The following is a 25668-nucleotide window of genomic DNA, read 5'->3' on the forward strand; positions in this document are numbered from 1 at the left end:
TGTCTTATGATAGAGTGTGTCCATGAATTGCCTCATCAGGAACATCCTCATGAATTTATTTAGTTTTTGAATCATGTATTGGACTCAAGCTCTAACTGTCTGAGGGTTCTGACTTTGAAAGCTTACCCCAACATCTACTAATTTTAACTTTTTAGTTTCTTATTTGTATGATAATGGTTACCTCACTGGCTTATCTTGAATACGTATCACACACACACACACACACACACACATTCTGTTCTGCGCACTATACTAAATGTTTAAAACACTGTGTGTTGAAAGCATTTAGCATAATGGCCAGCACAGGATGGGCCCTCAAATTCACAGTGTTAGTCATGGATATACTGAATAGCGCTGGAGAAGGACATGGCAACCCACTCCAGTGGTCTTGCCTGGAGAATTCCATGGACAGAGGGGCCTGGTGGACTACAGTCCATGCGGTCACAGAGTTGGACATGACTGAGCAACTAACACATACACAGACACACACACACACACACACACTGAATAGACCAACTGCTTTCACATTATTGTGCCTTCAGGTTTTGAAAGTTATTGTTTAAGAAAATATGTTTTATCCATTCATCCACCAACTCTTTATTAAGGCTTCTATTCACCCGCTGGTATTTCAGATGTGCATTTGGCCATCACAGTTACATCGTGCCCTCTCTCTTCATAGCTCAACTCTGCACCGGATTCCAAAGTGCCACTGAGATGGAATTGACTCCACTTTGACAAGGTTTAAACATGAGAAAACCAAATTGAAGTGACGAAACAACTTCAAGTCATCTCATCTGTTTTATTATTGAAAGTGTTATTTTTCATTCTAGTTTCTAATTCATCTGGTTTGTAAATATAAAATCACATTTAGAGAATGCTTATTTGCAATCGATATTATCAAAAACAATTTGAAACAAAGCTTTTAAATCTTATATTACAAAGTTTAAGAATTTTATTAGAGAGCTTCTTTCTTACTTCTGAGAGAGCATAATTTTTAGCCAGCTATTTTTCCCAACAAAAGGTCTCTCATATTTATTACTAAGCCAAAGCACTAATGTGTGTGCATGTGTGTTAGTCCTCAGTTGTGTCTGACTCTTTGCAACCCCATGGACTGTAGCCCACTAGGCTCCTCTGTCCATGGAATTCTCCAGGCAAGAACACTGGAGTGGGCTGCCGTTTTCCTTCTGCAGGGGATCTTCCCGACCCAGGGATCAATCCCATGTCTCCTGGTCTTCTGCACTGCATGCAGATTCTTTACCAACTGAGCCACCAAGAAAGCCCCCAATTATAGTGTAAATCTACTCTAAGAAGTCTAGCACCAACATTAAATATTTCAGGTATTACAAAGCATTTTCATGTATTAATAAAATCTGAAGTCCTCAGAATTTTATGCAACTAAAAATATTTTATTGCTATGTTAATTTCTATCTACAATTAGTTAATTACTCTTTCAGTAACATATTTGTGCGGTAAGTGATCATTTCTTATTACAAAGGCAGAATTACCGTGAATTCAACATAATATCTACACTTTTAAAAGGTAATTTCTACCAAGCCATATTAGTCCTAATATTAAGATCAATTTTCCATCCAGGGCAGAAGCAAAACACAACACAGAAAATAGTTACTTATTGAGATCCTAGATAAAAGCAATTTTGCTGTTGAAGGATATATTACTCAGCACAGTGCTGCATTAGAATGTAAATTACTAATATGTTAGAAAGGAAGAAATTTATGTATTTATGCTAATTTTGCTTTAATTACCCTCATGGGACTGTAACTGAAGTCCGTGAGTATTCCTTTTAGCAGAAAATGGTGACTTTGGATATAAACATATTAGGTAAATTGAACGTAACATCCAAATTTCACATTAATGATGATAATGTGGTGTAATATTTCTGATTGATGTCTATACATTTTTTTCTCGAATCGAAAGCTGGTAGGTAGAGACCAGGCATTAAGAAAAGCCCAAGGCTATGATATAAAAATCATCAGTTCTGCTTCCAATTCTGATTCTGCCCTCTGGACATAATAAGTTTACCTTATGAATAAGAAGGTGGTTCTAGATGCTTAAATATGCCACTGTGAACAACTGGTTAAAGCTTGGTCAACAGAAAAAAAGCAAATACAAATGCCTATATACATGGAAAAATATATATGACTGTGCATGTGTGTAGTTAATACTTAAATTATACTAAACAATTCTTTAGATTATATAAAAATGAACTCAAACCAATAATTCTTCATCTATTTTTTTAAATAAAGGCAGTATATTAAACAAATTTTATTCTAAAAAACAAAAACTTCTTTGAAACTGAATGATAGTCAAAAGAAGTAGTACATTTTAGCATCTAAGTCAGATGTACCTCTGTAAAACTTATGGCTGAAATATTGCAAAAAATAGGATGAAATAGTTGTAAAATAAAATCAAGCTACTGCTCTGAATATAGTCTTCTTTCTGGAACTTCTATCTTCTTATTTATTCTAGAATAAAAATATTTTGAGCTTCAGACGTTTAAACTAGATCCTAGTTACAACATTTTCTTTTACAATGAATTCAGCGGACACAGACAGTTTTTCATTTGGGAACACAAGGAGATGAGGACAAGAAAGAAGTTTATTCATGTACCTCTGAATCCATTTCACAGATCCAGGATAATGGATAAGTCAGCTTCACCGTTTGTGAAAGCATAATTAACTTTTGAGTGGAGTGTGTTGGTTTCCAGTTACAGATCTCATCCTACATATTATACAGTCTGCCTTCTTCCCTTGCCTGCTTCCCATCTTCTTGTTTCCAAGCTCTCAGTCTCCTCTCCTGGGTTGTCTGCTGTTCAGTGTTTTCTAAGTTGCCTTAGCAGTTCCCAGTTTATGGTGCATAGATTGTGCTTATGTGTATAATAATGTCTTTGTTTTTCAACAGAGTATGGAAATCCAATTGGATGTTCAAGCATTCCACATTACTGAAGGCCAAGTTGAGAAAATGTTCAACTGTGTTAAAAAAATATTTTGCATGCACTAGCTGAATGTCCTTTAGGATGTAGTTTCCATCAAAAACGATGAATGTACAGATGGTGCTTCCTCTTAGGTTTGGGAGGAACTGGGAGGAAGGCTGTGCTGAGCAGGGGACAGCCCGGGGGGCCCTGTGATCTGGTTTGGGGCATAGATTAGTGATCTTTCAAACTGTCAAGCCATGTATTCCCTTTTTACCTCCTACTTGGTAATCAAAATTTTAATACAGCTGGTTTGTACAAATAGAGACCTGACCTTTCTCCAGTGAGAGCCTGCCTCTTTTCATTACTGGAACTTCTAGAAGGATCTGCACCAGGGTGCATTTTATCTCTGATTCTCTAACTCTCAGTTATTTAGCATCACTCGTGTCCCTGATATTAACAGAAGATGCTGGAACTGCAGCCAGCTGTCAGGTTAGAGGCAGAGAAAGGCCCAGGCCTGATAGGAGGCGCTCATTCAAGAACTTAGCCTAGGATGGCGGCATGTTCATCTTCCCTGGAGCAGTAGACAAAACGGTGTGAGGGTGAAGCAAGGGTGACCTGGGAAGGAGGCAGCATTTTCAGATCCAAATCCGCCTCAGAATGGCTCGCATGCTTTGGGTGAATGGTTCCTCCAACCAGGCAATTTGTATTTTGGAATGCTAGCCTATCTTTTTTGTTTGTTTTTTCCTTCGCAAAAATGATGCTGGGATGGGGCAAAATCAAGCAAAGATCTTTAAAGTCTTGAATATAGGACCCAGGGAAGTCAAGGGGATCTGGCCAACAGTGCAGGACTTTGCAGTATCCAGGCATCTACAGCCGTGCGGGTCCTGTTATTTCGTAGATGTTTCCACGTGCAGCAGATGTGATCCCTGAGAGTGGGCTGACAGCACTGGGAGTCAGCTCCTGCGTGTCCATGCCGAGATGGGGAGGTGCAAAGCATCTCTCTGCTGGCTATTTTTTTCTCATATGAGGGAAATGACAGCAATTTAATAATTCATTATTTTCCAGTTTTGAAAGTGGGCTTCTCAGGTGGTGCACACAGTGGTAAAGAATCCACCTGTCAATACAGGAGACGCAAGAGATGCGCGTTTGATCCCTGGGTCAGGCAGATCTCCTGGAGGAGGAAAGGGCAGCCGATTCCAACATTCTTGCCTGGAGGATCTCATGGACAGAGAAGCCTGGTGGGCATCCCATGCGGTTGCGTAGATTTGAAGACAAATGAGCAACTGAGCATACACACACACAATTTAAAAGGAAATAGGTTAAGTTCAGCATTTGATTAGATGGAATTTTGTTTCATGGCCAAGTACGTTATATTAATCTACCAGCTTCAGATGTCAGCTCTAACATGTCTTCAAAAGAATTAATACCTCAAAAAGTCTCCTTTTTTCACATCAGAATTTCCTCCATTTAATGGATGAAATACTTCTTTTCCATAGCCATCTGTATTTCCTTCTGCTGTTGCTCATATCACTGGTTAAGAAACTACCCCTAGATATTTACTGCATTTTTAAATTTCTTACACCACAGAGTCTGTGAAAACTAAATAGAAAATAAGCAGGTGAGGGAAATCGTCTAATTTTAAAAGATATTTTAGATTCTGTAGTATTTCCTATGTAGTAACATATTGCCTTAACAATTTTTCCATAAAATGAATAGTAGCCATCTAGTTTGTTTTTACCTCATCACTTTATACTACTCAGCTTTAAATTCTAGTCTTAAGAGTGTCGTTCTAAAATCCTTTAAGCAAGTACAGAGGAAGGCATTACTATGCTTTCCCTTCACCTCCAGAAGATATAAACCCTCTCCTCATGCAACTGGATTGAATGATTTGTTACATGATCACTGCATTTGGCATGGGATGCCATGTTTTTTTGTTAATTCCAAGGTTTTCTTATAATCTTTGCTTTTGGATTCAACTGTAAACTAAAAATTTTAAGTCACAGGTTGCTTAGTTTGGGACTGTAAGTCACAACAGTGTCCAAGGCTACCTGTCCCTCTGGGCCTTCATCTGTGCACCAGCCTTGAAGCCCCTTTACCAGTCAGTCCAAATTCTCTTATTAGTCCAACACAGGAGAACACCTTGTTCTCAGCAGTAAACAGCTCCAATTACTCTTGTTCTGGTGTTTCTTCTCCTAGTAGACTCTCTATTTCATTGCAAGTCAAAAGTCCACTGGCTTCGTGGTCAGCACCATAGAAAAAAAATTTTAAGATCTATGGAGATGAAAGATTTCATATATTCCAACTCAGATTTTTGCTGTTAACTCAAATATCTACCACCCATCAGAACAGTGCTTTGTCTTCTTTGGGCTGGTGTTTCTGTTCCTCAGATATATCTATGTCATTTTTACCCCTTACCTGGGCTTTTGCTATATATCTCTTTAACAAATCAGTTGTTCCTTACATTCCTTTTAACACCAGCTTATCACTTCTCTTCATTCTGCTGAAATATCTGTTTATTTACATGAATGCTTCCCTTCTGATATCTGTGTCTCATACTGTTTTATAATTAAACCATAAACCTCAATGTTTTTATAGTTTTCTATTTGCCTGATTCATTAAGCATCTTAATGAAATATTCTGCTTCGTGTATACTAGAACATTTGATACATCTATTAGATCTTTAACTAAAGCTGTTATGAAAAACATCCATCTGACCACATTGTAATGATCTTTTTATCCAAAAGCCTTGGCTTATTTGCTTATATTCACTTTCTACCTCCTATTTTTCTAACACTTCTTTTTTTTTTTTCTTGTTTTTTTTTTTTACCTATTTTTCTAACACTTCTTTATGTTACATCACAGGTAGCCTACTTTTTTTGCTATCAATTCTGACCATACTGACATCTCTAATGCTAAGTTGGATGTAATCTATAACATTTACTTTAATTTACACATAATCAAAGGTTGTATCTTCATTTACAACACCACAAAATAGCATTCCTTTGTCAGTGTTCTTATTATCTTCTCCATCTCACTGCTCTAAGTACTGCCTTTATTAAAACACAATCAAACATTGTTTTCTGTGTTTCTAAAGTGCCAGGCACTGTATGTGCCCCCGGGAATAGAAGGATGAAGAAGCCACAGTCCCGGACTTGAAGGAGACAAAGCCCACTGAAGCAAGCGGCTTTAGTCGGCAGTGGAATATATATTGTAATGTACATATGGAAAAATGTGCTGTTGAGGCATAGAGAAGGATGAGGGAATGTTCCACCTGGGCTTGTTTTAGTTGAATTATAAAGTATGACTAGACATTCAAGAGGCAGAGAAGTAAGTAGAGATAATTTTTGGAAGGCATGATTCTATGGTGGATCATGAATTATGGAGGAGTGTGGCACAAAAAGAAGCTACAAGTAGTTTGTTCTAACAGAAGGATATGTGGTGAAGAAGGGAGGCGTGTGTATGTGTGTGTATGTGTGTGTGCTCAGTGGTGTCCGACCCTGTGTGACCCCATGGACTGTAGCCCACCAGGCTCCTCTGTCTGTGGGATTCTCCAGGCAAGAATACTGGAGTGGGTAACTGTTCCCTTCTCCAGGGGATTTTCCCACCCCCAAGGATCAAACTTCTGTCTCTTGCATTGGCGGGTGGAATTTTTACCACTGAGCCACCTGGGAAGCTCTGAAGAAGGGAGGACCACTATACTGAGGAAAATGATTTTCTGACAACACTCTCCCCTTTGGATTTTCGGTTAATCACTCTCAAATATAATCTGCATTGCATTAGCTAGGCAGCAACTTCCCCCAGAAGCCTGTGTCTGTGCCTGAGTGCTGGATACTTGGTTTTATGGCACAGTTTCACCACTGTTGTTGCCAAGTTTCTTGTATTAGACACTTAACTTGACATAATGTCAAGGTCATTCTGTTTCCCATGTGGTGCTAGTTTCCACATGCCAATGCAGGAGACTTGGGTTCAATTCCTGGGTCGGGAAGATCACCTGAAGGAGGTCATGGCAACCCACTGCTGCAGAGTCCCATGGACAGAGGAACCTGTTGGGCTATAGTCCATAGGGTCGCACAGAGTCAGACACAACCAAAGCAACTTAGCATGCAAACGTGCAAAGGCCATTCTATTATGCTAAACTGTAGAAGACCAAACTCTAACACTCTTAAGTTTACCTATGTACTTCGGCAATCGGCAAAATAGTTGTACTAAGTCCAGCTTCTTAACTAGTTTGAAGGAAAAGAAATGGGAATTTTTTCATCTTAAAATAGGAAAGAATATGTTCTGGTAATGAAAGTCTTCAGCAAAAGTAACAATTTATAAATTGTGTTTTACTTGACTTGGTAAAGCAAAATAAATGCCTAGGAATATTGACTGACAGAGTGCTTGAGAATGGCAGTAACAGAGTAGGCATTATGATTATCTAGGCAATTCATGGGTTAAATGTGATTGTGGAGATTATGACATAATGTCCATGAGAACAAAAGAGAAACTGCTGTAGCCACAACAGTAAAATGCAAGAAATATAACAACTGAATGTTATACATTACAATTTTTAGAGCTTTTAAATCTAGCCATGTGTATTACTCAAATAGCACTTGGATTTTCTCCTACAGTTTTGCGCTTTGTTTTAGGAGTTACTGCTGTTTTTATCAGTCTCCATTTCACAAAAGCCTGTATTCCAAACACCAAACTCAGGCCCCAGAATCAGATCAGTTGTGGCTTCTAAAGCTTCCTAAAAGTGTGGAAGGAAATGATGGCTAAACCCCACTCCAGGACAGCTGAAGGAACCACGTGTAGCAAATGAAGCAGTCGTTGACATCTGACTCAATTCAATAGCTAGGTCTCTTCTCAGATTCAATAACTTTTCTCTACTAGTGGATGAAGATAAACTATAAGATTAATAAAGGTTTCAGAAAAGTTTGAGAAGCATCTGCACATATCTTCTAATTCTCCTTGCATGCATGTTCTGTCACTTCAGTCATATTAGACTCTGTGAGACCCTATGGCCTATAGCCTGCCAGGCTCCTCTATCCATGGGAATTCTCTGGGCAAGAATACTGGCCTAGAGAGAGAGAGAGAGAGAGAATTCCATGCCCTCCTTCAGAAGATCTTCCTGACCCAGGGATCGAACCCACATCTCTAGTGTCTCCTGTACTGGCAGGCGGGTGGGTTCTTTCCCACCGGCACCACCTGGGAAGCCCAGATCTTCTTACTCAAGTTTGATTAGCTCGTTCTAACTCAACAAACATTTATCAGCCTTGCAGTTGGCAAAAAGTGACACTCCTCCTCAGGGAAGAAGGGGAACTAAACTTTTTTTCTTGATTTTGACTCATTTTTGGAAAGAAAATGTGAAAAAGAGCCAGGGGTAAGCCAGCAGTCTTAAGTTTTCTTTCTATAGAGGCTGATAGTGGTAGAATCTTCTAGTACATTTAAAACTCCAAGGATAGGTTTTGATGTTTTGATTTATGTTTAGTTCTATATTAAGTCCAGGGATGCATTTATATAAAGGTTAAAAAAATAGGATTTAGCGGTCTGATATATTGCCAAAACTGAGTATTTAAGATAATAGAACTTTCCTGAACAACAGGAAGTGGGCTGGGAAAACTGAGATTGGCTTCGTGCCTGTGCATGAGAAGTAATTTAAGTGTCAAACTCACAGAGAACCTTAGTTACATCCTTGACTGCTTCTCCCACTAGAAGTTTTGTTCAAGTGTTTTTGACTCAGAGGGAACCAAAATTTCCTTCTTTCCACATCATGTCAATGATTTCTTCTAAAAATAAAGTAAAAAATACTAACTACTATATGCAAATCATTAATTTTAACCAAACAAAAAGTATCACTGATTTTATTTTACACTCATTTTAAAGAATGTGAGTGAAATCATTCCTAGAGGATGTTCTATCTTGGGTCATTGCTTTATGCTTAGGATGACAGCTACTTGGCCAAGATTTATTGAAGGTTATGCATTAATACAGGTTTCCCTGGTGGCTTAGTGGTAAGGAATCCACCTGCCAAGCAGGAGACGTGGGTTTGATCCCTGAGGTGGGAAGATCTCCTGGAGAAGGAAATGGCAACCCTCTCCAGTATTCTTGCCTGGGAAGTTCCATGGACAGAGGAGCCTGGAAAATGGTCCTTGGAGTTGCAAAAGAGTCAGACATGGCTTAGCCACTAAACAATAACAACAACATGCCTTAATGTAAATTTCTCTCTAAGAAGGTTGGATTAGTAGTCTTTAAGGCTTTTTCAGATATTGTGCAGACCATCTAACAAAAGAGTATCATATTTGCTTGGTGTTGTCAAAGCCGCTGACCATCTCTTCCCTCCCCCTTCAGTGATCACCTCCAGCCAAATCTGGGCTTTTTATCATGGAAATGAAATGTTGTTGCTGAGCTGTGAAAGACAGCAGGATTCTTGGCCTCTGGAGGAGAGGAATTCAATCTGGAGCCAGTGACAAGTCTTGATTGCTCAGAGCTTTTGTGTAGTAAAGTTTTATTAAAGTATAAAAGAGACAGACAAATCTTCTGACATAGACATCAGAAGGGGACAGAAAGAGTGCCCCCCTGCTAGTCTTTAGCCGGATGGGATGTTTTGTGTCTGTTAGAAAGCTGTTAGTCAGACAGAAGAGACACCTCAAGGCTGACGGAGTTTCACCAAGGCCCCTCTCCCACAATATGCATTTTTGAGATAGGATAGCATGAGGTGTGTTATCTGCTAGCCATAAAACAATTGCTATGAATACTGGTTTGTTGAGCTATTATCAGCCCAAGGTTTGAAAAAAGAAAAAAGTTGGTCTTTGATGGAACCATTTTGAAGAAAGGCAAATTCCAAAGGAAATACATAGTTTCATTAACATAGCTTAAGAAAAACATGTCCATAAGAAAAACGCATTGGTTAGCTCAACGTTTGAGAAAAGTTAAGTTCAGGTGGAACCAGGTGTTGTCATGGCAACACAGAATTTTAAGAGAAACCTCCTTTTAATTTTGTGTACAGAAGGAAGAAAAGTCTGACTCTTGTAATTTGTTTCCTCCTGCTGCTTAAGGAAGAGGTAAAAAATGTCTGACACTTGCAGCCTGTTTCCTCTGTTTGGAGACCCCTGGCCTTCCTGCCTATTACCCTCTCAGAAACTCTCCACTTCTGAAATATTCTACTCTAGTACCTCACTCTCTGACTTAGCTTCCTGTTATCCCAGTACCCATTTTACTATACTTTACTGGTATCCAGTTCCATAACTGTTCCATTTTTTTTCTCTCAATTTAAAAGTTTCTTCCTGGAGTATTTTCTTTGACAATAAGTCTGGGACTTTGATCCCTCACTTAAAATTCCTATTGTCTGTACTGACAGACTTTGGCCTTTACCTTCCTGCTGCATCCATGTAGCAAAGTCCAATCCTGTATCAACCCAACCACCTGTGTCCCCCCTGCCTATACCTGGACTGGTAAGCAATATGGGCAAAGATCAAATAGCCACATAGGTTGATGCTACTAAAAAAGCAGGCTCTTCATTTGAGTTGGACTGTCAATGATAGCTACTCATCATTCTATTTGTTCTATTTCAACTCCCTGAGTCTCTATAGTTATTTCAAACTTTCATCATTTTCCCTTCAAGTCTTTTAGCTTTCTAATTAACCCCTATTGGTTCTGGTGGATGGTCTTGCTTTTACTTTATTGAAAAAAAATGGTGTTCATAATCCACTGTTCCTTCAAATCCTGCCATTTCTCCTAACTCATTATACCCATGTCTTCCTTTTTTCTCCTTTCTGTAGTTTCAGTGAAAAATATAACAACCTAACAAAACAAATAATAACAAAATTCACACACATTTTCTCTTAGTGTCTTTAATTTCATCATCAAGACTTCACTTAGGAATTCTTCGGTTTCATCATGGCATCAATATATGCAAATGAAAATATCTAGGAGACATTTGAATATATAGATCTGGAATTCAGGAAAGAAGGCATGGCTGGAGAGAGATACATAGGATTCAGCACAAACAACAACTGAATTAAATTGTGGGAGAAGAAAAGTCCCTAGCACATAGAACGCACTCAATATCATCTGTTCCTTGTTCCTATTTCCCTAATCACCTGCTCTTCCTTATTGACAATTATTTACATTGTCATTAAATAAATCACCCAAGCCACGAACTCTGGATCATTTGGGACTTCTTCCTCACTTACTACTTCATTCCCGGAAAAAAGTCTTGCTAATTCTACATCCCTAGTATATCTTGGGTCTTTACTCTTTCACAACAGTCTTACTTCAGAGGGTTATCTCTTCCTTGACATTTTGCTACATCCCCCTCAATTGTTCTTGCTGCTTCTGGATTTCTTTCTTCATGAACTCTCTTCCTTCTACTTAAAGAATGATCTGTCTAAACATGCACATTTGGTCACGCTACTTCTTATTACTCAAAAATCTTTCAATAGCTCCCTATCTATAATAAGATAAAACCTAGACTGGAACATTAGACCTTACACTATTTGGTGTTTGACACCACCCCCAAAGTTATCTCTTGCCACTTATTATACCACCTCATCAGTCAATTGGAACTACTGGTAATTTCCCCTACAATATACTCTCTCTAGTAAATATAAGTGTTAGTATTTCTTTCTCTTCATTCCAGTTCTGTCCTCACCCTTTCCTTGACTAACTCTTACCTCTTCAAATCGAAGAGATATTATCTCTTCGATCAAGACCTCAATGTGAGTTATGCCCCTTTCCCTCAATTTCTCTTCTGATTTTCTGAATTCATAACTGCTTATCATAACTGTTCACATATCAGTTTCTCCGCCACAGACACTGCATAGAGTGTTGATACCTAGAGATGTTGATACCTGTATTCCCAGCACACAGCACAGACCTGAGACCTGGGAAGCACACATAAAGTATACATTGAGTGAATGAAAGAGTGTTCTGGTTCTTTTTTTTTTTTTGTCCTACTGCTTCCATATCAGTATGTTAGGAAACAGGATGAAGACTTAGGATGGGAGTAGGGCTGCATTTATGTATGATGAGACAAAATAATTGTTATTACCTTGTTACACTGTGACTCAAGTAAGACCCCCTTCCTAGCTGTGCTGCACCACTAATCACAATATTTTCCTTTCCGCTTCTGAGCTTTGAGTTCCTTCATCACAAGAACTACTTCTGTCTTGCTCATGGATGAACAGATTGTGTCTGGCACAGCACAGTTTCTCAACAGAGGTTGGGGGATGAACTAATTAATCAATTCCCTCCAGGAGGAAGTTTAAGGGAAGAGTGGGAGAGGCTCTGTTTCTTTCTTGAGTCCACATTTTTCTTGATCCTGTAAAGATAGCCTTATTTTTGACAGTATCTGTTTGGGTAGTATTTGCCTTTCTTTCTCATTGCCCTGTTTAACTTGTAGATGTTACAAATTAAGACCTAAACACACTGACTTTCCATGCCTAGTGGAAATCATGAAATCAACGTATTGTGTTTACCATGATTTTATACACTGTATATATAATTATGTGTTGTAGTATCTGGCATATCCATTATATCTCAATAGAGGTGTTGTTTTTTTAAAAAAATCATGCAAATATATTATTTTAACCCAAGTGGAGAGCTTAAAATAAAAGAATAACAATTTCAACCATGTCAAAAGCAGGCACCCTACAGGCATTTTAAGTTCTTTAATCATCATTTCCCCCATGTTGGAAGGCTTTATCTTTTCATGAATTAATATTAACAGGTTATTCATAAATATCCATAAAATATAGAATTCGTCAGAAGTTTTTATACTTGGACAAATTTCATTCATGGTCTTACTGTGGCTTCATTTTATGCTTTTAAAATTTATATAATAGTCACCAATCATTTAAATTCACATAATTTTTGCTTTTATTTTATAAACTATACAGAATAGCACTGCGGGACAAAATAAAGAAAGTATACTTGACATCCATAGCCCTGGAGTTATTTTAGAGATAAATATACAAAAATATGGGCTCCCCAGGTGACTTAGTGGTAAAGAATCTGCCTGCCAAGCAGGAAGACACAGGAGAGGTGGGATCGATCCCTGGGCTGGGAAGATCCTCTGTTGGAGGAAGAGGCCGCCCATTCCAGTATTCTTGCCTGGGAAATTCCATGGATAGAGGAGCCTGGCAGGCTACAAGCACAGGGTCACAAAGGGTCGGACATGACCGAGCATAGCACAGCAGCAGCATACAAAAATACATTGAATGTTTTGGCAAGAGAAATAGCATATGTGCATATAATTAAAATCTTGACATTTAATATTTTTAGGATAGATGTTATAAACACTAAGGCTAGTGGTTTGGAGACAAACTGCTTCTTACTTGTTGAATCTTTTCCAGGTGATAGGCATGGACCCTCAGCTTCACATCAAATTGTAAGACTTACCGGTAAGAGTCCTGATGAATGAAATGGTTCTCTTGGGTTTCTCAGTCAATAGTTCAGAATCTACTACATCTTGAGGATCTTGTGATGCAGTTCTGGAACAGCTTTTCTAAAGAGAGCAAAACAGTCAGGGACCTTGGTCTAAGAAATGTGAGAAAATGAATAGTCATATACTTGGTGTAGAATATCTAGGCAAATGAAATGTGGGTCTAAATCATCGCTCTGTAATCATCTCACCGAGTGATTTGGAACAGAATGTTGAATTCCACACTCTTCAGGTATAAGCACAATGAAAAGCCTGTGTGTTCGCACAGGTTAATGTTTCATTTCCTTCTCCCCTCTTGGCTTAGTGATTGTCTGTGTGTGTTATTCAGGCTTCTCAGCAGGATAATCCACTTCTTTGTTTTTTCAAAGACACATTTATTGAGCGCCCACTCTGTGCTAGGCACAGGACTCTGTGTGTGGATACCAGGTTGAATAAGACATTGTCTTCTGCACAAAGATTCTACTGTCTAATAATGTTTGACAGCAAGAGGTTTTTCCAAGTGTGATGTTGTAGAAAGTGCCCAGGTTGAGAAATGTAGCATAATTAGTATTCTCAAATGTAGTTTCAACCAACTCTCTTAACAAATAGCCATGGTGACCATGACAGACAGAAAAAGAATGACTCCAGGTAGCTCATGAAATGGCAGGCAGCAGCTGCCATTCAAGAATTGTAAGAGAAATTTTGACTAAAAATAAAACATCAGATGGCATGATTTGAAAGATTCCATTCTGCAGTGAGAGTGGAAAATCCCCAGGAGTTTGGGAGGTCCTAGAGAATAGGAGGGCTTCCCAGGCAGCTCCAGTGGTAAAGAACTAACCTGCACTGCAGGAGACAATAAGAGACTGGGTTCAATCCCTGGGTTGGGAAGATCCTCTGGAGAAGGAAATGGCAACCCACTCTGGTATGCTTGCCTGGAGAATCCCATGGACAGAGGAGCCTGGAGGACTACAGTCTATGGGGTTAGGAAGAGTCAGACTGGAGGGAAATGACTTAGCATGAATGCACAGAGAATAGAAAAGGATAACTTGCTGCAACTCACTTTGTGAATGAACATATATGAGTCCATATAAACGCTCATAACATGAGTTGAAACCCCAAACTTTTCAAACACAACACTACTTCAACACTGGACCTGGTGAACGTGACAGCTCCAAAAGCATCTTACAAGCAAAGTGGAAGTTCTCCTATCAGAGAGAGGGGCAGGGTGTGAAGACAGAAGGAATTTTCACTTTAGTCCAGCAAAGGCCCATTGCTGGGTGTGATACACAAGGTAATCACTGCACCAGGCTTCCAGGGGTGGATCTTCATCAGACTCTCCTGGGCAAAACCAATCCCCTCGACTTAACTCACCTGGGAAAACTCATTTCCCTGTACCACACCTACCCCAGAACAGCTGAATGTTGCCAGAGGGACCGCAGTGCCTGATCCTTCTCTCACGAGACTCATGGCCCCAGTCTTAGCAGAGCTGTCAACGCTGCCCGCCCTTCTCTGTACTCTTTCTTAATAGATTTACTACTTTCATATTCTCTCTTTTTAATCCTTCTACACTCCCTCCTCTTCTTTGGGTTTAGATGATGATTTCACAACATACTTCTTTCAGGAAATAGAAATAGTTATGACCTTCCTCAGGTACTCTGCACCAAGTCTACCTCTTTTCTTTGCCTCTGTATCTGCATTCTTTTTGTCTCAGTAATTATTAAAATGCATGATGCCTCAGTTCCCATCAGAAGTCAGCTCCTCTCTGCTTGCAGTATGGAGCCCATTCTGATTCTCCAAGATTTTACTTCAGTAATTACTCACCATCTTTCTGTGCATTAATTTCTCTCCATGTATTTCCCCAGCAGAATAAAAAATACTTCTTGGCATCTCCTATCTAAAAACAAAACAAAACAAAACGATAGAGAGAGAGATCTTAACCCTGTGTTTCCCTCTGATTAAGTTATGTCTTCACTTTCCCTTTAATTGCAAAACTTCTCACAAAGTTTCCCCCATTCTTTATATTATCCACTTTTGCTGGACTTCCTCCCTCATCATTCTATTAAAATGTTTTTTCTTTTTTTTCCCCCAAGACCTCCAATGACCTCCATCTCATTAAACTCAAGGATCATTTTTCATCTTTGTCTTATTTCAAATTCAGCCTTTCAGAATATTTGACATAATTCCCTCTGCCTTGGAATGATTTACCTTCTTAATTTTTCTGCCTTATTTCCTCTTCTTTAAAGGAGAACGTAGAATCTGTTTAACCTGTGTCATATGGTTATTTTGGGGGTAAACAGGAACAGAATTTAGGATGGTAACTAATGTAGTATTTTGCAATAAATGAAAGCTCTGAGTGTTTCCTAAGATGTGCTACCCTGTTTTCTGTCCTGTTTTAATGACCATTTCTAGGCTTGATCTCTGGCTACCCCTCTGCAGTCAGACTTCTAAAATGTTGGCACCCCCAGAACTGGAGTCCTGCCCTCTATTTCTATCAGAACTTCTCCCTATATGTACGCACAGAGGATCTTGCCTTTGACTGTCATACATACATTGAAGTCCCAAATGTATATCTTCTGTTCTTACCTGTCCCTACAGTTTCCAACTTAACTGTCTACTTGGCATCTTCACTTTTAAGTCTAACAGCATTTCAAATTTAAAATGTCAAAACCAGAATTTTTAGTTTCCCCACTGTGATTTTCCCATTTTATGTATAGGGCTAATACTTGCCTAGTTACTTAAACACCTTGATGACGATAGTTTTCACATATGCCAATCAAACAATGAGGTCCTATTGCTTAACCACTGGAATTTTTCTGAACCCTTTCATTTCTCTCCACCACAACCATGATGACCTCTAGCCTATTGCATGAAGTTCCTAAAAGGTCTCTCACCTTCCATTCTTGGATTTCTAATATGTAGCGTCTACTCAAAAACCAGAGTCCTCTTTAAGAAAACACACATTCTGCTATGTCACTCCCCTGTTGAAACCCTCGGGGTTCCCAAAGGTCTCACGGGGGCCCACCTGATCCTACCATTCTCACCATGACCTGTACTTCCAACCAGTTAGACTGTACTTCCCACTCCCACTGAGCTTCAGCCTTACTGGGCGTTCTGTGCTTCTCAATGTGGCTCACTTTTCTTCTAAGGATTGCACTGCTCTTCCGTCCCTGAAAGGCCCCCTCCTTCAGATCTTTATCCGATGCCCTTCCTTATCATGTAGACCTCTGTCCAAATGCCCTCTGCTCAGAAAGCACTTTTACAATCACTCTTTCTTACTTTCTCATAACATAATTTTTCACACATCATTACCTAAAATTGCCTTATTGATGCATTTTTTTCCTTGTTTATGCTTATTTCTCTCAATAAGAATGCAAACTCTACAACATGGATATTCTCCAATGCTAAGTACTCAGTGAGCAGATCAATGCCTGGCATCTAGTTCTTGTTAAATAAATAGTGTTGAATAAGTGAAGGTTCAAGAGGGGATATTTCTAATAAAATGTGGGGAAAATCAAGAACAAGTCATATAGTCTATCTGTTGGTATAGGTGTCCTTTCTTTAAATATAAGTAAAGAATACATCTACTAAAGCATAATAGTTCAGTCAGTTCAGTCGCTTAGTTGTGTCCAACTTTTTGCGACCCCATGAATCACAGCACGCCAGGCCTCCTTGTCCATCACCAACTCCCGGAGTTTACCCAAACCCATGTCCACTGAGTCAGTGATACCATCCAACCATCTCATCCTCTGTCGTCCCCTTCTCCTCCTGCCCCCAATCCCACCCAGCATCAGGGTCTTTTCCAATGAGTCAGCTCTTCGCATGAGGTGGCCAAAGTATTGGAGTTTCAGCTTCAGCATCAGTCCTTCCAATGAACACCCAAGACTGATCTCCTTTAGGATGGACTGGTTGGATCTCCCTGCAGTCCAAGGGACTCTCAAGAGTCTTCTCCAACACCACAGTTCAACAGCATCAGTTCTTCTGTGCTCAGCTTTCTTTATTGTCCAACTCTCACAACTATACATGACTACTGGAAACTACCTCCAAACTCTACCCCTGGTCAGTACGGACTTGAGTACCAAAAATATTGGGTTACAAAGATGATGGAATACCATACTAAAGTTTCAAAGAAAAGTCTGGTGAATACAGTGACTCAATATATCAGTCACTTTATCTTAGGTTCCTGTGACAATTTGGACAATATCCTAATTTTCTCCATTCACGAGTAGATTATAATCTCTACCTTTTTGCAAGTGTAAGTTGTATAAATAAACTACTTCTCATGTAAAATGTTTTGCCAATATGTTACTGCCATCAATATTACACACGGTGTTTGAATTTTTTTTTTTTAACAGAAGCAGGGATTGGTATGGGAAAATCCAAAATCTCTCTTCTCATGATTATTACCATGTATCATTTATGCATTTGTTCATTCCTTCAACAAATATATACAGAATGCCTAATATGTGCCAGGAAATATGTCAGAGGACAAGCTATGAGTTACTAAACATATACATGCTCACCCTTTTCTGAATATTGTGCTAAAACAAAATTATCAATATAACCAATGATCAACATACCATAAATATAATAATTTTGAGTAGACATTACATAACAGAGTCCTATAGTATAAAATTTCTTTTCTTTTTCTTGAAAGGATTGAGTTGGTAATGTATATAAATTTAAATATTCCATCCTGGTGATATTCAGGGCATTCTCCATAACATAGAGATTGTCTTGAAGTTGGGAAAGCTGCAAAAAAACACCATCGATGTCCTAGAAAGCAAATTATAATTAGTGAGTGTTTAAAGGAAGATAAACAGTTTCAATTATATTAAATTATTTAAAAAAGAGCACATCTAAGGAAAGCATTTAACCACCCAAAGGTGGTTTCTGATAGTACATTAAAAAGAAAAAATTCTATATTTAAAATAACATTCATTATTTAAATTATATTGTTATCAATTTTTCCTTCTTCATTTCTTTAGGTTTAAAAGTCTGCCCATCAAGTGAACCTTACCTTTCTCACCATAAATGAAGAATAGAGATGATTAGACTGGATTTTTCAAATAAAATTGTGCATGTGTCATGGAAGTTTGCTCTGTGAAGGAATTTACCATAAAATCTTATGAAGCAAATAATCCCCTATTACTTCTTGTGGAAATAAATCCAGTAAATGAAAAGATTTATTTTCAAATTATATAAAGCAATTAAACATGTGAAATTAATTGCACAATTTTCATTTTGGGCTCATTATGATGTTCATAATAATATGAACAGTTTCAGTTGCAAATAGTCTTGTAATTCCTCACATTAATGAGATCTCTCATGGGTGAGAGAGGCCAATGTATGTTATTTTCTAAAGAAAACTGGAGAGAAAATATACATGGACATGTGTATTCATATATATTTATTATGATTATGTTGACATACATATATTTACTATAAAATAACTCTCAAGTTGACAACACCTGTTGTCTGGGTCTCTGAAAAACTTTGAAATGATAAACAGTAATTACTGCATTAATATGTACTTGAATTATTTTGCGTTGCGTGTAGAAACACATTATTTTAGTAGTTTCCTGGTTGTGCTGAGAAATAGAACTAATATTTTTGTGACAGTAGTTTGTAATGCCAAGAACTAATGCTGGGTAGGTATTATTATAATAAGCAACCCTTTGGTGACATCTAGTGGTTAAATGTAGAATTATAAATTCTTTTTTTTCCCCCTCACTTTTAGGATGCTGATAATTGAATACAATCTTGAGAGACAGTGAGATTTAGAGATTGGAAAAAAATGGAGAAATTTAGGAAACTAATTTTCCTCATAAAAGTAACTTAAAACTGGTTAAGAGCAAAGAGGAAAGTATAAAAGAGTAAAATAAACTTTTACTAGATATTTTATCTTTTATTGTGAGAAATTTATGTAGAGAATAACATTTAAAACAATTTGTTCACCAGTGTATATTGTACATATACATATATACATCTACATTCTGCAATTATGTTTTCCTGATGTAGATATATTCCAATTCTGAGTAGAATTACCACACCTACTTACTCTGGGCAAATTCCAGAAATGTGGATTTCTAAAAGAAATCAGATGAAACCTGTTATTTAGTTTCTATTTTCCTTAATCTACCAGTAGTCACCATATTTATTATCATTATATTTTAGGATGACAGAGTAGAGCTGTCCTTATAATTGGTGACAACAAATTTTGTTGACCTAGGTTTATAATTTATGTTATTTAAGCAAAAGAACTTGCCAAAGAGTGAAGCCTTAGATTTTCACTTGGCTATATAGGGCACAAAATTATTAATATTTTTTAACAAATGAACTCACTTAGAGCTTGAGTCAGGATGTCTAAGTGGCAAAAAACACAGTGTGAAGACAGAGCCTGTATTCGGCTGTGTATCTACTAACACAAATCGGGGCAAATCAGTTAATATCTTTAAGCTTCAACTTATTTTCAGAATGAACATATTGGTTAGACAAACTCCAAGCTCCCTTGAATCCCAATCTTACTTTATTTTTAGATGACTATCTATGTGCTTTATTTGGGCTTCCCTCGTAGCTCAGCTGGAAAGAATTTGCCTGTAATACAGGAGACCCGGGTTAGATCCCTGGGTTGGGAAGATCCCCTGGAGGAGGGCATGGCAGCCCACTCCAGTACTCTTGCCTGGAGAATCCCATGGACAGAGGAGCCTGGGGGCTGCAGTCCATAGGGTCGCAAAGAGTCAGACACGACTGAGCGACTAAGCCCAGCACATATGCTTTACCTACTCTTTGGAACAAAATTCTACCAAAGAGTAGGAAAAAAAAAACCACAGTTGTTCTTCTGAAGGCTGTGTCTACATATTACAAGCGGAATTGGAGTTTTCGTTAATTACCCAGTTAATTTAATTACTTTAGGCATTTAAGGCCAAACTCAATTTTTCATAGCTTCATTTACCTACATTAATGTGTCTATATTGATTAAATTAAATGTTTAGTCTGCACTTTACTGTGTTGATTTAGCTCTGTGAACTGACAGAGAAATAATGAGACAGTATATAATAATCTAAACTACTATAGTTTCTCAGTGGAAAGACATGTTTTCTTTTCACTAGATAAGCTCCACTGCATTAATCATACTCTGAATGAACAAGGAAATATTTGAAATACGTGGTCAGAATTTTAGGACCAGTAATTTTTGTTTTATTAATTCACTAGAAAACATTTGCTGACTGCCCACTGTTTGCCAAGGGCATTATGTTTAGCGAGATGGTGGAGAACAGCAGACCCAAGACTTCACAGACTAGCCAGTCTGGCTGAGAAAACTGGTATTGACAGAATTTGGAACTAAAAATGGAGCTGTGCAAAATCCTATGGGACTTTGTAATAATGAGACCCTAATTGTGACAGTAAATTTAAGATGCATATTAAAAAGGTATATTTTATCCATTTATTCTGCTGCTGGATGCCTCTAAAACAAAAATTTATGTTATTTTAGTCTATTTTTTTTTTGGAACCAGAAGTGAGAGCTTTACTCAAATTCAGACATTAAAGACACTGTGGGATATGATCAGTTGCCATGTGAGTCACAAGCTTACTTTTTTTAATAGCAGAGGCAATTCAAAGTCACTGTAACAATGCTATTTTCACTCGTTTGTTCTGACCTTTAGGTGAGTGGGAGGAAGTGCCTACAGCTGGTTCATCAGGACTTTTACAGGCTTATGAGAGGAGTTTGTTAATGTTGTCTGCCTATCCTAAACATCCAGGCTGAAGAAACCAAAGCCCTTGCCTTTGTTTTGGAGTATTTTTGTAGTATTTAATTTTCCTCTGGTTTGGCATCATGTATGATTCTTGGGCTTTTGTCTTTTTCAGAAATGGCAGCTTTTTTTTTTTTTCTCCTTTTCCAAAAAAAATATAGATTGTAAAGCTGCAATTGGCATCTTTGGTTATGGGAGTCAGACCCCACAACTCTAATTGAGACCTTAGTAAGCACCCAGGCTTGCTTGAGTTATGTAGTTCCCACAACATGATTTTAAATGTAAAGAAATGGAAGCTGATAAACGTTAATTTGGAAAGAAGCATGCACTCTCATGTTCAATGTAGCACTATTGACAATTACCAAGACATAGAAACAACCTAAATATCTACTGATGGATGAATGAATGGATGGATAAGGAAGATTCTCAATCTCCAAATGAGGATGTCCTTGTTTCCGAGTATTCTTTTCTGTCTTCCTTAAAGGATTTATAACTTTTTTCTTCAGCATAATCATGGTAGTGTATGAATAATTTTTCTGTTTCTTTTTTCACTTGACATTGCAAAATGTACATGTTTCCACATAGTTAAGAATTATATTTACATTTGTAGTCCTGTGTAATAGTCCATCAGAAGATACGTCATGGCTTAATCCTTGTGTATATATATATACATAATTTTTTGCTTAATATTTCCTTTCTATTGCTTTCTATTAAGAAAATGATTTCAGGGATACCTCTGTTTGTTATTTTTATGTATTTTCTTATTTTATTATAATAGAGCCCAAGAAACTGAAATTAAACTGATTAAGAATATTTAATTGCTCTTGGTAGGCAATGTTAAGGAGAAGGCAATGGCATCCCACTCCAGTACTCTTGCCTGGAAAATCCCATGGACGGAGGAGTCTGGTAGGCTGCAGTCCATGGGGTCGTGAAGAGTCAGACACGGCTGAGCGACTTCACTTTCACTTTTCACTTTCATGCATTGGAGAAGGAAATGGCAACCCACTCCAGTGTTCTTGCCTGGAGAATCCCAGGGACGGAGGAGCCTGGTGGGCTGCCGTCTATGGGGTCGCACAGAGTTGGACATGACTGAAGCGACTTAGCAGCAGCAGCAGCAGGCAATGTTAAACTGCTTTCCAAATAAAGCCTTCACTAGTTTACAGTATCATTAATGCTTGTTTTCCTATCACGCATCATTATTAAGAGTTAAACTTGTTTTTCCTTCTTTTGCTCGTTTGCTCAGTGAAAATTCTATCTCAGTTTGATTTTAATTTTCATTTTTTCACTAAAAAAGATATTTATGTACATTTTCTTGTCTATCTGTAAGTATTTAATTGTTTCTTTAGGTTTTCCATAAGTTTTCATATTTTTTTACAAATATATACCCTACTATATTCTTTGCCTTTATTATTTGTAGATAAAAGGTTAATTTTTCCTCTAATCTCTTCTCTTTTTTAAGTTCTTCCCTTGTTTTCATGGGCTTCCCTTGTGACTCAGCTGGTAAAGAATCTGCCTGCAATTCAGGAGACCTGGGTTCATCCTTGGGTTGGGAAGATCCCCGGAGCAGGGAAAGGCTTACCCATTCCAGTATTCTGGCCTGGAGAATTCCATGGACCGTAGAGTCCATGGGGTTGCAAAGGGTTAGACACGATGGAGCGACTTTCACCCACTTGTTTTCAGACTTAAAAAGTCATGTTTGTCACTGTAGACTGTTGATAAATATTTAGCTCTAATTTCTATTAGTTGTATATTGTTTTATTTTGAGCATTTTAGTTTTTAATCAAGATAAATTAGTTTTAGTGTTTAATGTGAGATACTAGCCTGAACTGATTTTCCTCCCAGTTGATAAACAATAATTCTTGCCCTTAGTATTATATGCTTTTCTCACTCTGATTTGGTCATTTTTTTGTCACGTGAAGGTTTTCATCAGCACCAATGTCTGTGTCTTGTTCAAGGTGCCTATTTTCTGCCTTGCTCAGGTTTCATCCTGTTACATGCCTTGCCCATCACCGACCTTGATGAATATTCGTTGAATGATGGTTACAATTTTTACTGTGAGGTCTGCCGATAAGCAAACTGGCACTTGGATTTTCTGACATCAAACCTAACTGTTTTTTACATTTTATTCCTTTGCTCATTTCGATGCAATTTTGTTCAGATGTCTTCTAAATATCTTTGATCTCAGATATTTCATGTGAGGACTTCTGAAGATGCGGTTTCACTCTTTTGTTGCATTACTGTTTTCCAAGAAAAGATGCATGCCTGACAATTTGTGAATCACTTAACATTTGATCAATTAGTGAGACACTGACTCAGAAACAAAGAAAAAATTTCAACAAAATGGCACGAATAGATGACAAATCTGGGGAAGAAAGCCTCCATTTTTTCTGTTTAGCCTATTGACCCTATTTTCTGGGCTGGGATAAAAATGACTTCAAAGATGTTCTTATGCTACTGCATGACATTATGCTGTGCAGTCTGTGGATGAATACAAGCTAGACATTCAGTGAAGGAACTCTGCTGCTGCCTTAAACCCAAGAGAACAATGCAAGGATAACTGACTCGATATCCTGTATTATATCCTAAGCATAAAATATTCGCAGTCCTACTCTGAAGTATACATTTGAAAAGCAAAGCAGAAAAGACATGTGAATATAAACTCACTTATTAATACTATTCATGTCATTAAGCATAGTATTTCTGAAAACATTCCCAGGACATAAGCAGTGATTTATTTGTTTGGGGAGGTAGGGATGGAAATTTCTCCTCCTTCTCACTAAACAATCTCATTTGAGTTCTTCATGTTCAGTAAATTCTCAGCACTGGGGAATACATTTTCCTTCCTATAACTCAATGTGGTTTGCATTAGTCCTTAATAAATATATTATGATATGCTATATACCTCCATTTGCAGTTTCAGAAATCATTGTGTAGCTTCCTGCCAACCACCTCCGAAATGAACAAATAGGCTATTGCACTCAAGGTGAGTAACTGTGTATCTTTTAAAATTGAATTATTAGCCTTTTAAAAAATTAATCATCCTCACTTGCACACCAACCTCGACAGAGTACTGACCTCCTCTAAGCATTTTTGAAGGTTATTCAAAGTGGTGGTGACATTTTGAAGTCGTATTTCTGAGGCATTCATTTACGAACCTACAGGATTCTGTAGCTGCTAAAAGAAAAGCCTCAGAAAGGCAGCACACCAGGCAGAAACAGTGAGATCATTAGTTGAATCGCAGGTAAAATTACTTGAAGCTGTTTAATTTTTGTATTTCTCCATAAAAGATTAATTTCTTTTAGCAGGGTAAAAGTGTCAGTGATATTTCAGGGGTGCAATACTGACATCCGATGGAGAGACAAATCAAACCTTGTTCATTTCCTTTGATGAGACAGAAGAGAGTTGTTTATTCTAATAAATTGATCACATTCAGTAATATATTAGGTTTCAGCTCATGCAAGTTCATATATGTATATTGTCCCTTTAAAACAATAATTATCAACAAATGTGGTTTAGTTGCTCAGTTGTGTCTGACTCTTTACGACCCCATGGACTCCTCTGTCCATGGGATTTTCCAGGCAAGAATACTGCAGGGGTTGTCATTTTCTTCCCCGGGGAATCTCCTCAACCCAGGGATCAAACCCGGGTCCCCTGCATTGCAGGCAGACTCTTTACCACTGAACCACCTGGGAATCTATTATCAACATTGTTGTTGTATGAATATGTCAAAAGTTTTCTGTTGTAATCTCTTTTTGTTGTAGTTGATTATTGAAAACTTGCTACAGGCAGGTGCTTGTAAATATCTATCATTTGCTTATACATAATTACACTCGTGATATTAAAATAAGCCTATAAAACATGTTATTAATCCTAAAGGTAACTAATTATTGTCTGCTTTCCCCCCATAATTTGGTATGGTTGGCCTGAGTCAATGTATGGTTGATTTTCTAAAATTACATGCTTAGAGGTGCTTTAACAGTTAGAGAAACACGAATAAGCCATTAGTGTTGATGTATTAAGTCATAGCCTGTGTGAATGAATCTTTCTAAAATGCCACTGATGCCAATGGAAGTCAGAACCTTAGGTCTGTAGCTTTCCTGTCAGCAGAAAGCAAAGTGGATGCTACCCAGGAGGAATGAATGGATTCTTACTTGCAACTCAGATAAGTTTAATAGTCTAAACTGAGAATTCAAGCACCATATTGGAAAAATAAATTCAAAAGGGAGCCCTGATGAACATGATGTGGAAACTACAGTGTTTTTACATTAATTTATTCAGAGATTTTATTCAACACATACTTATTGAATGCCTATTGTGTGCTAGGGACTGTGCAAGAGTATTTTTCCTTTATTTTGAGAAAAATAAAACATCTATGCTCAGTTATCTGAGATAGGAACAGATGAAGGGGGTTAGGTGTTTTGTTTTTCTTTCCATTTTTTCCTATATATATATGTATATATATATAAGAATATATATATATATATATATATTTTTTTTTATCAAGGTATAGTTGACAATGGGTGGTTTTAGGCATCAGTTTTATTAGCACTTTCCCCCCACAATATTGGGTCTCTCTCTAC

The sequence above is a fragment of the Cervus canadensis genome, chromosome 19 (genome assembly GCF_019320065.1).
Source record: "Cervus canadensis isolate Bull #8, Minnesota chromosome 19, ASM1932006v1, whole genome shotgun sequence".
Classification (NCBI taxonomy): Eukaryota; Metazoa; Chordata; class Mammalia; order Artiodactyla; family Cervidae; genus Cervus; species Cervus canadensis.